The sequence below is a fragment of the Sus scrofa genome, chromosome 17 (genome assembly GCF_054392235.1).
Source record: "Sus scrofa isolate SSC_HxYL_T2T_F1_AM1 chromosome 17, Sscrofa_HxYL_maternal_Yorkshire_Landrace_v2.0, whole genome shotgun sequence".
Classification (NCBI taxonomy): Eukaryota; Metazoa; Chordata; class Mammalia; order Artiodactyla; family Suidae; genus Sus; species Sus scrofa.
The window spans coordinates 48152218-48166183 of record NC_139399.1 but is presented as its reverse complement, the minus strand read 5'-3'; the positions used below and the strand labels follow the sequence as shown (position 1 = coordinate 48166183).

The 13966-nt window shown below is 58.1% G+C and overlaps 1 protein-coding gene across 12 annotated transcripts in view; it reads right to left on the bottom strand.

Annotated features, from left to right (window-relative positions):
* SRC (SRC proto-oncogene, non-receptor tyrosine kinase) overlaps positions 1–13137 on the bottom strand; it is a 53657-nt gene extending 40520 nt beyond the window's left edge. For 6 of the 12 annotated variants that reach the window (XM_021077969.2, XM_021077972.2, XM_021077973.2 and 3 more), the window contains exon 1: positions 13022–13137. The gene's annotated coding sequence lies outside the window, so the exon portion shown is untranslated. Of the gene's footprint in view, positions 1–1682; positions 1749–13021 lie in introns of those variants that run through there. The other 6 variants (XM_021077970.2, XM_085003869.1, XM_021077974.2 and 3 more) reach the window with 1 other exon arrangement.
* Positions 13138–13966: the final 829 nt, after the last annotated feature.

Here is a 13966-nt window from a genome sequence, read left to right as displayed (position 1 = left end):
AAGAAGCCACCCTGACAACTCCAGTCTTACCCCCAAAGCCCACCTCTGGGAATGGATGTGGTCAGAGCTTGGACTCACATGTGTCCTCGCTCCCCATAGAAACAACAATAATAAAAACACCTGCTGATCACTGAACACTATATATGCCTGGCATCTGGCTTTACATGGACTGTTTCATGTGGTCCTCGCAGCAACACTGTGAGGGAGGGACCGCCACTGTACCCATTTCCCAGCAGAGGAAACAAGGCCCAGATCGCATGGCAAGTTGGAGTGCAGGCCCCTGACCCCATCCCTGATGGATGGACAGCCTCCATCTCCCCAAGACAGGTCAGGGCAGGAAAGAAATCTCAGATACTCTCTGAAATCTACAGCTAGAGTTGTGGGGGCAGCGTCTACAGTCCCCAGAACCACAGACTCCTAAGTCCTGAGAGGCCAAACTTGCTCCCATGGTGTAACCTGGGCTGTGGGTGTACCCTGCCAAGCCTCAGTTTTCTCATCTGTAGAATGGGTAGGATCTGGCCAAGTTTGCTTAGGGTGTACTGCTGCTTAAAGCCACGGGAACCAGAGGATGCAGTCCAGCCCTCAGGACAAAGCAGGAGAAGCTGCTGGGCCTATGAGCCTCCAGATGCATGAGGGGGAGGGGGAGTGAGCACAAACCAGAAGCCCGAGGTGGTCTGCAGGGGGAACTCAGCCCCTCAGCAGCCCAAGAGAGGAAGAGTGATTTTTCATGTAACCCTGGTTCCAAGCCCTGTCTGTCCCACCTCCAAATGCATCCTGAATCCACCATGATCACACCCTAGTCCAGCCCCCCACCCCCAAGCAGGCCAATTCAGGGCAGAGAGCCTTTCTGAAATGTCAGTCTGAACCCATCACTCAGCGCCACATCCCTCCCAGCCCGCCCTCCAAGACAAACGACAAAGTCCTCACAGTGGACACTCCCAGCCCCACCCCCTTCACGCACACTGGCCACTTCCGCTTTCCCTGAGACCCTGGGACACACCTGCCTGAGGGCCCTGGCGCTGGCCCTTCCCTCCACCCAGAGCACACTTCCTGTAGACACGCGCCTCACTCCCTCCCTTCCTTCAGGTGCTTTACTCAGATGTCACCCGCTTTCCTGAGCTTTCCTGACCAACACGGCAGCACACCCGGCCAACCCCGTGCTCTTTCCGTATCTCCTTTCAAAAGCCACCTCTTCCTCCTGGGAGGCCTCCCTGCCCTCCCCCCACCCGAGGGAGAACCTGCCACATCCCCTTCCCAGCACCGCCCGCCCGTAGCTCGATGACATAACGCATCCCACGAGGACGGGACTGATGAGGACCCGGGGGCCACCTCTGTCTCACTCACAGCTGAATACTCTGCAGTGGGTGTCATGTTCAAAGGAGTTAACAACCAGGATGCTTGGGTGGCAAATGGTCAGAATGGACAGGGGCCAAAGGTACAGGGTCTAGCATGGGGGGCGGGGGGTATTTGATAACTAGTGAATGAAGGCACAAATGAGCAAGTGACTAGACGGATGGAGGACGGATGGCCGGAGAGATGGATGGAGATGGACGGAGAGATGGACGGAGAGATGGATGGCCGGGTAAGTAAACAGGGCACACACAGCAGGCCTGGGACTTACCAGGGATGCCTGGGGCCCTGAGAAGGTGGCCCAGGGAAGGGAAGGGTCCGCCCATACTCACCAGCCAGACGGTGCAGCTGCAGCCTCTCCTGCTCGGCCCGACTTTCATTTCCCATCCTCTCAGTCTGAGGACGCTCCTTCCCCCCGGGGGAACTGGGTGAGGAGGAGGGGCAGACGGCCCCTGGTCCCCACAGAGGGGGGGCTCCCAGGCTCCATCTGTCCCGCCACAAAGGGGCTTTGTCCTCAGTGCTGAGAGCCCGGGGCAGACCGGAAGCTGCCCCTCAGCCGCCCAGCAGGTCCCACCACCCCCAGTCAGCTGGGCCAATGGCCTTAAAGCCAGATCCCAGAGGCTGGCGCAGTGTTGGGCACGGCCCTCTAAAATCTCATGAATCCTCCCTAGAGCCCTAGGAGAGAGGTTCCAGGATGCCCCTCTGTTTTCACAGATGGGGAAACTGAGGCAAAGTCACTTGGCCAAGGTCTCCCAGCCAGTGAAGAACAAAGCTGGGATTCAAATCCAGGCCCACCTGACCACTGCTCTCAACTCTCCTGGTCTGGAGTATAGACTGGGTTCAGGGAGGTGGGGGTGCCTTTCTAGAGGCACACGTGGACAACCATGCCTGGCCCTTCACACGAGGGAGGGAGGTCAAGGCCTGAAGCCAGAGCTCTCGCCCCGGGTACCAGCCAGGCCCCAACACGTCTCCACCACTTCCAGCCAGGCACACAATCGCAGGGGAAGGACATGCAGGCAGGCGGACCAGGGAGCAGAGGTCCCCTGCCCCTCACCCGCCGATCCCATCAATCCCAGACCTGCCATTTGCCTGGCTGGCACCCACCTTCTCTCCAGGCCCATCTGTTCTCAAGGTAGTCACCAAGGCCACTTCGCCAAAGTCACACAGCCAACAGGGCACCTCCCCTCAGCTGGGCAATACCCATAGTGCCAGACAAATCAGTCCTGCCCTGCCCCGTGGCCTTTCCTGGCTGCCTGAGAGCCATATGTAGACCCCCGCAAGGAAGGAACTGCAGGTCATGGCGGGGGGGTGGGGGGTCCACTGACTCGCACCGGCCACCTCTCAAGGCAAAACTCTACCGCTCCTCGGAGCTCCAGCAAGAGCAGCTACTCACACTGCACCCTCAGGCCTTTCCTAAACTCCACCCACTCCCAGAGAACCGTTCCATTCTTCCAGGTATGTCATACGTACCGCTTCCTCCAGGAAGTCTTCCCTGACCCACTTCCTCCAAGACCGCACACAGGCCCCTACCTTGTGCCCCAGGCAGGGACTCTTGATCCCTATCTTGAACCCCAGCCTCTGTGGGCTGCCTCCACTTGGCAACAGTAACTGAGCAGCCTGGCCGGGTCCTTCTCTCTGTCCTTCCTTCACATCTTCAGCGGGAGGCCTCGCCGAGAAGGCCGGCCCTGCTCCCAGCAGCCCCTGGCCAAAGCCTCGCCTGATCAACCCAGTCACCCTCCAACTACCTTGTACTTGGCCGGCTGCTCCCCAGCTCCCCAGGCTATGCTGACACCCACTGGGCTATTTCCCACCTCCAAACCTTCGCTCATGTTGTCTCTTCTTCCTGGCAGGCCCTCACCCTTCTTTTTCCCTCATGAGCTCCTGCCCACCCTTTAAGCCTCAGGCCAGGTATCACCTCCTCTGTGAAGCCCTGCTGGCTTCATAATAGCTGCCCCAGTTCACATGGCACCTACCCCACGGTAGGGCAATGATCAGCATCTGTATCTGGCTCCCTCCAGGGTGCAGGCTCCCAGAGTACAGGTTTGGGGTCCCCAGTGCCCAGCACAAAGCCCAGACCTCACCAGCAGATAATTGAAAATGCAGGAGTTCCCAGCGTGGCTCAGCGGTAATGAACCTGACTAGCATCCATGAGGACGCGGGTTCGATCTCTGGCCTCGCTCAGTGGGTTAAGGATCCGGTATTGCCGTGAGCTGTGGGGTAGGTCAGACACAGCTCGGATCTGGTGTTGCTGTGGCTGTGGCGTAGGCTGGCAGCTGCAGCTCTGATTTGACCCCTAGCCTGGGAACCTCCATATGCCGCAGCTGTGGCCATTAAAAAAAAAAAAAAAATTGAAAGTGCAGCTGCCAACTCCCTGCCCAGAGAAGCCAGGGGCAGAAGCCAGGAGCAAGTGCCCAAGGCAGTACTGAGTCCTCTTTTGCCCACGCTGCCCACAGATCTAAGGTAGGGGCAGAGCGGGGGAGGGGGCTTTCCACAAACGGCCAACTGGTAACCAAACCCACGTCGTTACTAAAACTAGGGCACAGGAGAGAAACGGGAACAGCAGAATTGTCCCCAAATAGAACTGTGGCTCATCTGGTTCCAGGGCCTCCGGGAACACCTGGCGGGGTGGGGGTGGGGAGGGCAGGTGCCTGCTCCCAAGGCTTCGAAAGGAAACCTAAAGTTTGAAGGGCAGCGAGGTCAGCATGGCTGCAGTCGGCACTGGCACCCTGCCCACCCCCCTCAGGGTCAGTCTGAACTCTGAAGGTGGGGGATCCTCTCCCACTTGCCCCCACCTATCTACGAGGTGGTCCCTAAACTGCCGCACCTCTGAGCCTTTGCTCAGCAGGGTCCTCCACCTGGAGCGTTGCTCCCCTTGCTGCCAGTCAGAATCCTGCCACTCCTTATCACCATGGCCACTGACTGGGCACTTTCTCTAAGCCTGACCTGGGTGGGCAGTGGTGGGGGGACGAGCTTATCAAATCTTCCCCACAGCCCTATGAGGAAAAGACTCCTTCCCCCATCTCACAGATAAGGAAACTGAGGCTCAAAAAGAGAAGCTGGAGTTCCCTGGTAGACTAAAGGTTAAAGGAGCTGTTGTTGTCACTGCTGTGGCACAGGTTTGATCCCTGGTCCAGGAACTTCCGTATGATGTGGCCACGGCCAAAAAAAAAAGAGAGAGAGAGAAAAGCCATTTGCCCAGGGCACACAAAGCAGATGAGGCAAGTGGACCAGGTGATGCAGCAGGACCTGGGCACCCAGAAGGTCTGGTGGGCCTGGTTAAGGCAGGCTCAGTCGTGGAGACTTGGCATAATTCAGGGACATTAGGGCACAGACCCACAGACAGAGCAAGATCCCTTGCATCCCCCTGACCCCCACCCTAGGGAGCTGATAGATGACTGAGGAGCCACACGGATATGATATCATGGAACCATGCCCCCAAAATATGTGCAGACCCACTGCACAGATGAGAAAACTGAGTCCTGGAGGAGGAAGGTTTCCCCATCTAGAAAGTGGGATGTGCTCCAGGACCCTTCTGGCTGTGACATCCCCTGGTGGCCTGGTGAATGCTATTTCCCTTCTCTGTGTCCCAGTTTTCCTCTCTGGAGAATGGGGCTCGGATTCCCTTCCTCCCCTGGTGGATATAAACTATAATCAAATAACAGCTAACATTTATTGTGCATCTCCTACGTGCTGGCATTCCTCAGAGCATCACGCGTGGTGCGATCCTTAGAACAAGCCCATGATGTGGATACTGCCATCAGGCCTGTTTTCTCAAATGGGGAAACTGAGGCACAGAGAGGTGAACTGACTCACCAAAGTCACACAGCTAGTATGGAGGTAGAGGAGAAGCCGGGGTGCTGGGGGTGGGGAAGGTGGCTTCCCAGAAGAGTCTCCTGGCTTTCGCGCTGCCCCGAGAGGAACAAAGGGGAGGGGCTGGAGGAGGAGTCAGGGTCCCGCAGGAGGCAGAGGGTGGCTCAGCCCAGAGGAGGCGGGGCAGGCCTGCAGCTCTGCCAGAGAAGGCCTTGGATCCAAATCCAGGCACTGGATGGTTTGGGCAAGTCCTCTGGCTTCTCTAAGCCTCCTCTTGGGTAAAACGGGGCCAGACCTGCTGCCTCACAGGGAGACTGTGAGGACCAGGCACAGCCACTCGCCTGGCACTGAGCGGGGCTGCACTAGGTACTCAGGGGAGCAATGACTATTGGAGGAACCCTCAGGGTTGGGCCACAGGACTCACGGTCCCTTTAGGATCTGAGTTGTATCTGAGCGTCCCTCCCAAAGAGTGGGAAGGGGAGCACAGCCCGCCTCTTCTCTAATTCCTAGATGGAAACCTCCCAGGTCTGCCAGCTTTCCAGGCTGTGTGGCCTCAGGCAAATCACTTCACCTCTCTGAACTTCCCGATCCTCCTTTTGACAAGAAGCCGAGGCTTCAGTGGGGCTCTGGGGGAGGAGTTCCTCTCTGGGGGGATGGGGGCTTGTGGGGGGAGGGCGGTACAGTTCCATCTGCCCAAGCAGAGCGAGCAGTACCTGGCAGGACCCTGCCTTGAGGGCCTTCATCTGCCAAATGGAGGTTATTATAAAGGTCTGTCTCCCTCCCAGCCCTGAAGGGGACGATCAGAGGTGATTGTGGAAAGTGCTTTGTAAACTGTAAAGTGCAGCACCCTTGGGAGTGATAACTATCACCGTAATCCCTTAGAGGCAAAAAGCATCCTACGACCTGGCATCTGAGGCAGAATGTGTTACAGCCATGGCAGAGGGCAGAGAGGGGGCAGGGTGGGTGCAAAGGAGGGAAGCAGGGAAAGCGTGGACTTGGGTTGAGAGCGTGGTCAGTGAAAGCTCTCTGGGTTTTTCTGGCCTCAAACTCAGCCACACGGTGGGTATGGAGAGGGAGGGCACGCCAGGCAGCGGGACCTGAGAGGCTAAGGCATGGATGCTGGACAACCTGGACCTGCAGGAAAGGCTAATGGGTCACCTGAATGAAAGGGAAACGCAGGAGGTGACAGGGTGAAGCGGAGGGAAGAGCTCGGCCCAGACCTCCTGCAGGAGCTTTGCTGTGGACCCCGGGACCCTCCCGCCTCTCAGCCTCAGCTGCTTCTCCAAAAGCACAAGAGCAGTAACAGCCCCTGCCTCCAGGCCAAGCAGGCAAAGATGCCAAGTACCCGGTGTTCAAATGGTAGGGGCCTTGAATGCCAGGGGTCAGGGCACTGGAAGGCCTCAACAAGCCCCAGGCAGGAGCTGGGCTCACGGAAGCTGGATGGAGCTGGTGGCTGCCAATTGATCTGGCCACCAAATCTGTCTTTAGTTAACCTACCCTCAGCCCCGCCCCACAGAACAAGCCTGGACACAGGCGTCCATTTCAGCCCCAGGGGTTCCAGGATCAATTGGCCTGCAGAGGCCCAGAATTCCCGCCTCATCAGGGAAGTACCTTCATAACCACAGGCACTCAGAAATCTACTGTGTGCGGGGCCCTGTGCCGGAGGTGACACATGTTCGCACATCAGATCCTCATGCCACTTTGTCAGAGCTGTACTGGATGGCACTGGTGTCTCCACTTCAAAGATGGGAGATTCAGGCTCAGAGCAATCATTTTCCCATAATCATGCACAGCAACCAAGTGGCCGAGCCATGACTCGAACCCGGAACCAATTCGCTCCAAAGGTCTGGCTACTTCCACACCCTGTGGTCCATGGACATCCACAGAGCACCCATGATATGCTGGTCCTGGGAGCTGGCGGCAGGGGCGGGGGGGCGAAATCCCTGCAAGATCCCAGTGCTCCAGATCTGCGTGGAGATCCACCAGCCAGAGCTGGAAGCCCTGAGAGTCAGGATGGCCTGCCCCACTCCCCAGCAACACATCCATCCTACACCCGGGGAAAGCTCTCAGCCAAGCTGAGCGCACACCCAGTGGGACTCGGATACCGCTCATCAACCAGAAGCCAGGATTCTGACCTCATATCTCACTCTGCCGGGTGATTGTGGTCCCAGCCCCTGGCCTCTCTGAGCCTCAGTTTCCCTTCTGTGTGATAGGAACAAAAATTCCACCCACCCCGGGGATGGGGCAAAGGATAGAATGAGCCACCTTGCCATGACCTGGCTGGGGAGGGTGCAATGTGACAACATCGCCATCAGACAAAGTAAAAGTCAAGGCTGCAAATCTGGATAAAGCGGCTGGAGAGAAGAGCATCCATTCTTGACGGGAGAGGCCAAGACTCCCCACCCCTTCGCAACACCGACCTCCTTCCCCCAGCCCTGGGAGTCCACCTGTGCTGGCCTCACAGCCCAGTAGGTCTGAGGATTCAAAGGACCAATTCCCACAGTCTTTTTATAGCCCTGCAGCCCTGCTGACACTCCCACCTCCACGTGGCATCAAAGAGGACTCAGCCAGGCCATCCCCTGGAGGAGCTGGGCTCTGTTGCAGAGCCTCAAGGAGGGAAAAGCCCTCACTGGAGAGATGAGGAAACTGAGAACCAGAGCAGGAAAGGACTTGGGCAAGATCATCTGGCTTCTTCTCTCTGGCTTCTCATTTTATTCTGGAACTTCTCGGGTAGCTCCTAGAGGAGGGGCGGTACTGGGGCCCAGGTTGGAGGGGAAGTCACTTGCTCAAGATCCCACAGCAAGGGGTGGGGAAATTGGGGTCTGGCTTCCAGCTCTGAGATCTTCCCCAATCCTCTACTCTGTGACTCAGCCCCACCCCCACATCCACCCCCACAGCCTGGTTGGGAGGAGAGAGCCCTGGATGAAAAGACAAGAGGTGGGCATTTTTCTCCCTGCTTGGATAATAGGTCCTGGGTCTTTCTGGCCTCAAATTACCCATCTGTGAAAAGAGAAGGTCAGAAGAGATCAGGAATGACAAACTCATGGCACACAGACAATGATGTCTAATCATCTGCCAGGGCAGACCTTGCTAATCTATCACAGCACTCCTTCCCACGAAGCCAAGACCGGCCTCAGAATGTTTCTCAAGACAGCAACCTCGATCTTGGGGATTTGAGCCCTGAGCCATTCCTAGATGAGATAATATCTGAGTCCCCCTGCTCAAGCGAAGGGAGAAAGAAAGATGTACCATTTACTGGGCATCCAGTTGTTTCCAGCCACTGGGAGACACGTCTGATTGAATCCTCACCAGGGAGGTGTGCAGAAGCTGAGGTTCAGAGAGGCTACGTGATATATGCCTTTGAACAGACAGGCGGGAAGGAGGCCTTGAACACAAAGGAAGGACCTAGAGGGTCACCCTCCGCAGGAAGAATGATGTAGAACCAGCCAGCAGGTGAGCGCCTAAGGTACAGCCTCAACGCATCCTCCTCCTGGCCCTACTGAGTGCAAGACGCGGGCCTCTTTTACAGCTCCAGAAACCAAGTCACAAGAAGGGGGTATCAGCTGCCAGCAAACAAAGGACATGTGCATGTTTCTGGCTCTGTCCTGCCCCTAGTTATGGAGCCACTGTGTGCGAAACGCTTTCCTCCACTCCCCTTGGGACATCCTGGGGGCCATGACACATACTACCTCACTTCATAGATGAGGAAACTGGGGTGCCCCCAAAGGAAGTAGCCCCCCACCCTCCCAGGGGCTCCAGTGGAAACCAGAGTGGTTTGCCATGGAGATAAAGGGTAGGAGCAGCAGAGAGGAAGTCAAGGGCTGGGGAAACCCAAGGGGAGATAGAGGCTCGGGAGCCACAGAACGGAGGCAGGAAATAAGGCTCTGGACCAAAGGCCCAGGGCTTGGGGCTGGAGGCCTCCGAAGGGGTCCCAGGGCCTACAGAGACATGGGAGGGCCTGGCCACACCCAGTCCTGGACCAGGACTCCAGAGCCCCACAGCCTAAGTTCAGCCCTGTCACTCGGCAACTGGGAGATACTAACCAAGTGGCTTCTTCTCTCTGGGTCTTAGTAAATACTGGAAAATGGGGCCAATCCCACCTAACATGAGCTTTCAAGAAACTGGGATGGCAGGTGTTCCCTTTGTGACCCAGTGTAAACAAACCCAACTAGTATCCATAAGGACTCGGGTTCGATCCCTGGCCTCGCTCGGTGGGTTAAGGATCGGGTGAGCTGCGGTGTAGATCGAGGAGGCAGCTCGGATGTGGCACTGCTGTGGCTGTGGTGTAGGCCAGCAGCTGCAGCTCCAATTCAACCCCTAGCCTGGGAACTTCCATGTGCCGTGGGTGTGGCCCTAAAAGCAAAACAAAGAAAAAGAAACTGGGGTGGGCTGGACCAACAGTGCTCTCCCCAGCTGAGCCTCCTCCCACACAGAGGCTGAGGTGGGACTTAAGTCACCCAGTGCGGATCCTTTCCTAGACCCACACCGTCAGAATCAGTGAGGTCATCCCCTCAAAGCCCTCACTGGACAGCTGGGGAGGCCGGACCCATTGAGCCAACTCATTTCCTGAGTACCTGCTGGTACCAGGTACTGGGCATGCAGCCCTCCTTTAACTCTCACCTGATAGATATGTACTGTTCCCATTTCAAGACAAGGAAGCTAAGTCTCAGGAAGATGGCATGAATCACCCAAAGACACACAGCAAGCAGGCACGGTCAGAACTTGAATGAAAGCCCTTCTGATTCTTGAGCCCTTACCATGCCTCTGTCTCCATCTCTCCAGCCGACCCCTCCCCACCTCACTCCCAGCTTCCAGCCACCCTGCATGGCACTGCCCCAACGCTGGCTCTCAGCCTCTCCTGGCTTCCTGCTACCGAACTCCTATTCTACTTTAAAGCCCAGCCTCAAATGCCTACTCCTCTTGTACCTGATCTGGGCCCCCACAGAGTACCTGGAGTCCAGCCCACATATCTAGTTGCACCAGGCACCTTGGGCAGCTCTGCACCCCTGGTCTCCAACATGGGGCTGTTGACACGGGGGATACCAGTCAGCCCCCTGTGTGAAGATGAAGGCCAAACCCCTCCCCAAGGCCCAGATGGCCCCACATGGTCCAGCCCTGCTGATAACAACCCCCCATTTCACCTCTGACCCCCTCCCCTTAATTTTCTGTGCTCCAGACTCACAGGCCCTCCCATTGTTTCTCCATAACGGCACACACTCCCCCACCTCAGGACCCTTGCACGTGGAGGTCCCCTGCCTGGTAAGCCCTATCCGTAGCTCCATGCCTGGCCAACTCCTCCATGCTTCGGGATTCCTCTGCGCCTCACATCTCTCTCTAAGCCCTTATCACATCGTGATTACATATTAATATATTTGGCAACTTGTTTGCTACTTAGCTCACCCTCCAGACTTAACTTTCCTGGCAGCCAGGGACCTGTCCACAATTCCCCAGCAAGGACACCCCCCCACTCCCCACCCCCCCAAGGCTGACCACTCCCCACAACCCAGGGGCCCTGGGAAGTAGCTGAGCACGCTCTCCCCTTCTCGGTTGAGCAAACTCCTGCTTCCTCTCATCACCGCCTCCTGGAAGCCTCCAGATGCCTCCTACAGCTCCCACTGCTAACCCATCCCCACACTGCTCGGCCCAAGTTCAAAGCTCCTAGAACATCATCGGTGCCTGTATCAGGCAGATTTGGGGAAATGGGGTCAGTGAGGACCAAGGGATGTCAGCAGGACACGGAGCCATCTCCCCCCGGTTCCTGGGGCTTGGGGGAGCCAGACAACACCTCCATCCCAGGTCACAATCAAGGAAGAAGTCAATGTAGGAACTGGCTGTGAGCTGGGGATCATTCATGCTCCAGGAAAAGGCTAGGGGAGGTGGGAGAAAGCCAGGCGGCCTTCCTGGGAGAGGTGGGCTTTGAGCTAAGCCTTAAAGAGCAAGAGCAGATAAGCAGCTCATAGAGGAGAGGGCCCTCCCAGCAGCAGGGACACCTTCAGGAGCCAAGCCCCAGGGGCCGCACAGGAGGGCCTGGGCAGGCAGTCAGCTGAGAGAGGTGACACACTGTAAATCACTTCCCTGGGTGGAAAGACCACATCACCAAGGCACACACATCACCACATCACTAAAAGGGCCGCGTGGCTTCCATACAATCACTCATCGGTATAGTCTTTTCCAGCCCTGTCCTCTGCCTGTTCGCACACTGGGAAACCACTGCTCCCCCCTCATCGGAAGGGTGCATGGGCAGCCAGACCAGGGATTCTGAGGTCGAGGCTCTCACTCCAGCTTCAAGCTGTGTGGGCCTGGTCAAGTCCCTTCCCCTCTCTGAGCCTCGGTTTCTCACCAGCAAAACGAGGCTACATGAGAGTCCCTCCCTCATAGGAGGCGCTCAGAAGATGTCAGCAGTGATCATGATCACTGGCCCATTTTATACTTAACAAAACTGAGGCCAGCGGGAGCCACGTACTGCCTAAGGTCACACAGCTGCTGGGGGACAAAATGGTGCTCAGGGCTATTTCTTTCTCAAGGGTTTAGGAGTGGCTTCGGGGGCACCCAATCCATCTTCTTCTGGGGATGCACCCCACTTGGGCCAACAACTTCACCTCCCAGCCACCTTTTTTTAGGCAATTCATCCAGTAAGGTGTGCATTTATTGAACACCTATTACATGCCGAGCCCCTACATGCAGAAGCACAGAGATTCTTCCCCTGAGGATGCCCACTGCACACACATGGACTCAGAGGCGCGCGGTCCCTTGGCCCAGGTCACCTATGAGATGAGAAGCCTACAGCTGTTTTGTCTCCCCAGCCAGGAGGCCAGAAGAGGGTCAGCACAGGACCAGCCAGATCCATTCTTGAGATCAAGTCTGATCTCAACTGTACTGTGGCTAAGCCTGGACTCACCTCTAGTGACCCAGAGACAGAGTCCCTAAAGCCTGGGAGGCCTGACCCAGGGGCACACAAGGGCTTTGCCACTATCAAGTCTGCCTGAACTGATACCCTATAGGTGAGCCCCTTCTGTTCACCCCATCCTTCCAACAGCCCAGTAGTAAACCCAGCCAGGCCCAAGCTGGGCCTGATGAGGACTCTGAGCTCAGAGAGGTCAGGTAGTTGCCTGAGGACACACAGCAAGGCAAGTAAGTGGTGGTCCCTGTTGGGACTCAAACCCACCACCAATGCCAGCCCGGGCAGGCAGATGGACCCGGCCTGGTGGTGAAATCCCAAAACTTTTGCCAACTTCTGAGCACACAGGCGGCTGGGCCTGCCCAGAGGCAAGTCTAGGGGGCTGTGGGCAGCAGGAACCAAGCACAGTCGGGCCCAGTCCCTTTCAGGCCGTCAGCACCAGGCCCTACCCAAAGCCCCACGAAGACGGGAAAATCCTGGTGCCCTGGCCAAGCACTCCCTCCCGGGCGCCCCCAGGCCCACCCCGCCCGCCCCCTCATCACCTCCCATCCCGGGCTAGGGGCGCCAGGCCGGGCAGCCGCGGCCAGAGGCGGCGCCGACCGGCTCAGATTTCAGATTTGGCCTAGACCTGGCCTGGGGGCTCAGGCCCAGCTCGCGGCTCTCAGGGGCCCGTAGGGGTAAGGTGGGCCGGAGGGGGTTCCAGCGCAGACAGGACCCCTACGCCCCCCCACAGAGCCCCCTCCCCCCCACCCCCAGGCATCACAACAAAAGGCCGCACCAGGCACGTCCCCGTGCGCCGGCCCAGCGCTCCTGGATCGCAGCTCGGCCCGGGGGTGGGTGGGGGGAAAAGGGGGGGCCAGGAGCCCCAGCGGCCCGGCGATCCGACGCCAGGGTGGTCCCCGGGCAGGGGCTCCCTCACTCGGGCGGGGACCGGGAGCCGGCGGCGGGGTGGGGGGCGCTCACCTGGGCCAGCGGACAGGCGGACGCACCGGCAGGCAGACGCACGGGAGGAAGGACCTCCGGACGGCCAAGGGTTCGGGCACACGGCGGCCAGGCCGCTCCGGCTCCCAGGCCGGAATGGATTCCCGGCCGGGAGAGACAGATCGAGAGAGAAAGGGAGAGGGAGGAGGAGGAGGAGGAGGAGGAGGAGGCGGCGGCTCAGGGAGGGGAAGAGGAGGGAGGGAGCGCGCGAGCAGGGAGGAGGGGCCCGGCAGGCCGCCGGGAGGAGGAGGAAGGAGGAAGCGCGCCGGGACGGATTCCCCGCCGGTGACCTGGGATAGACCCAGGCGCGGGCCACCCCCGCCCCCCAACCCTGGGGTCCGGGCGGGCGGGGAATGGGGGGCGGAGGCACCGGGCACGGAAGCCCCGCCCCCCACCCCGCCCCAAGAGAGTCCCTACCCTTTGGGACACCCATCAGCCCTCACGCGAAAATGCCCACCCTCACTGCCCCCAATCCACCTACCCTGTTTACCCCAAATCTACCTCTCCCGAAATTATCAGTAATAATAATAACTGCAGCACTGATGGAGTGCTCACTCCTTGCCAGGTGCCACGCTAAGCTATTCAGGTCAACTTTATGATCTATTCGTACCAACCAGCTGGGCTGGGCAGACCCAAGATTATCCCTATTTTATAGAGGAAGAAACTGAGGCACAGAGAAGGGAATCACCTGACAAGAACCAGGTCTTGGGATTTCCTGTTGTGGTGCAGCAGAAACAAATCCGTCTAGCATCCTTGATCCCTGGCCTCCCTCAGTGGGTTAAGGATCAGATGTTGCCGTGAGCTGTGGTATAGGTCACAGACAGGGCTTGGATCCTGCGTTGCTGCGGCTGTGGTGTAGGCCAGCAGCTGTAGCTCCAATTTGACCCCTAGCCTGGGAACTTCTATATGCTGCGGGTGTGGCCCTAA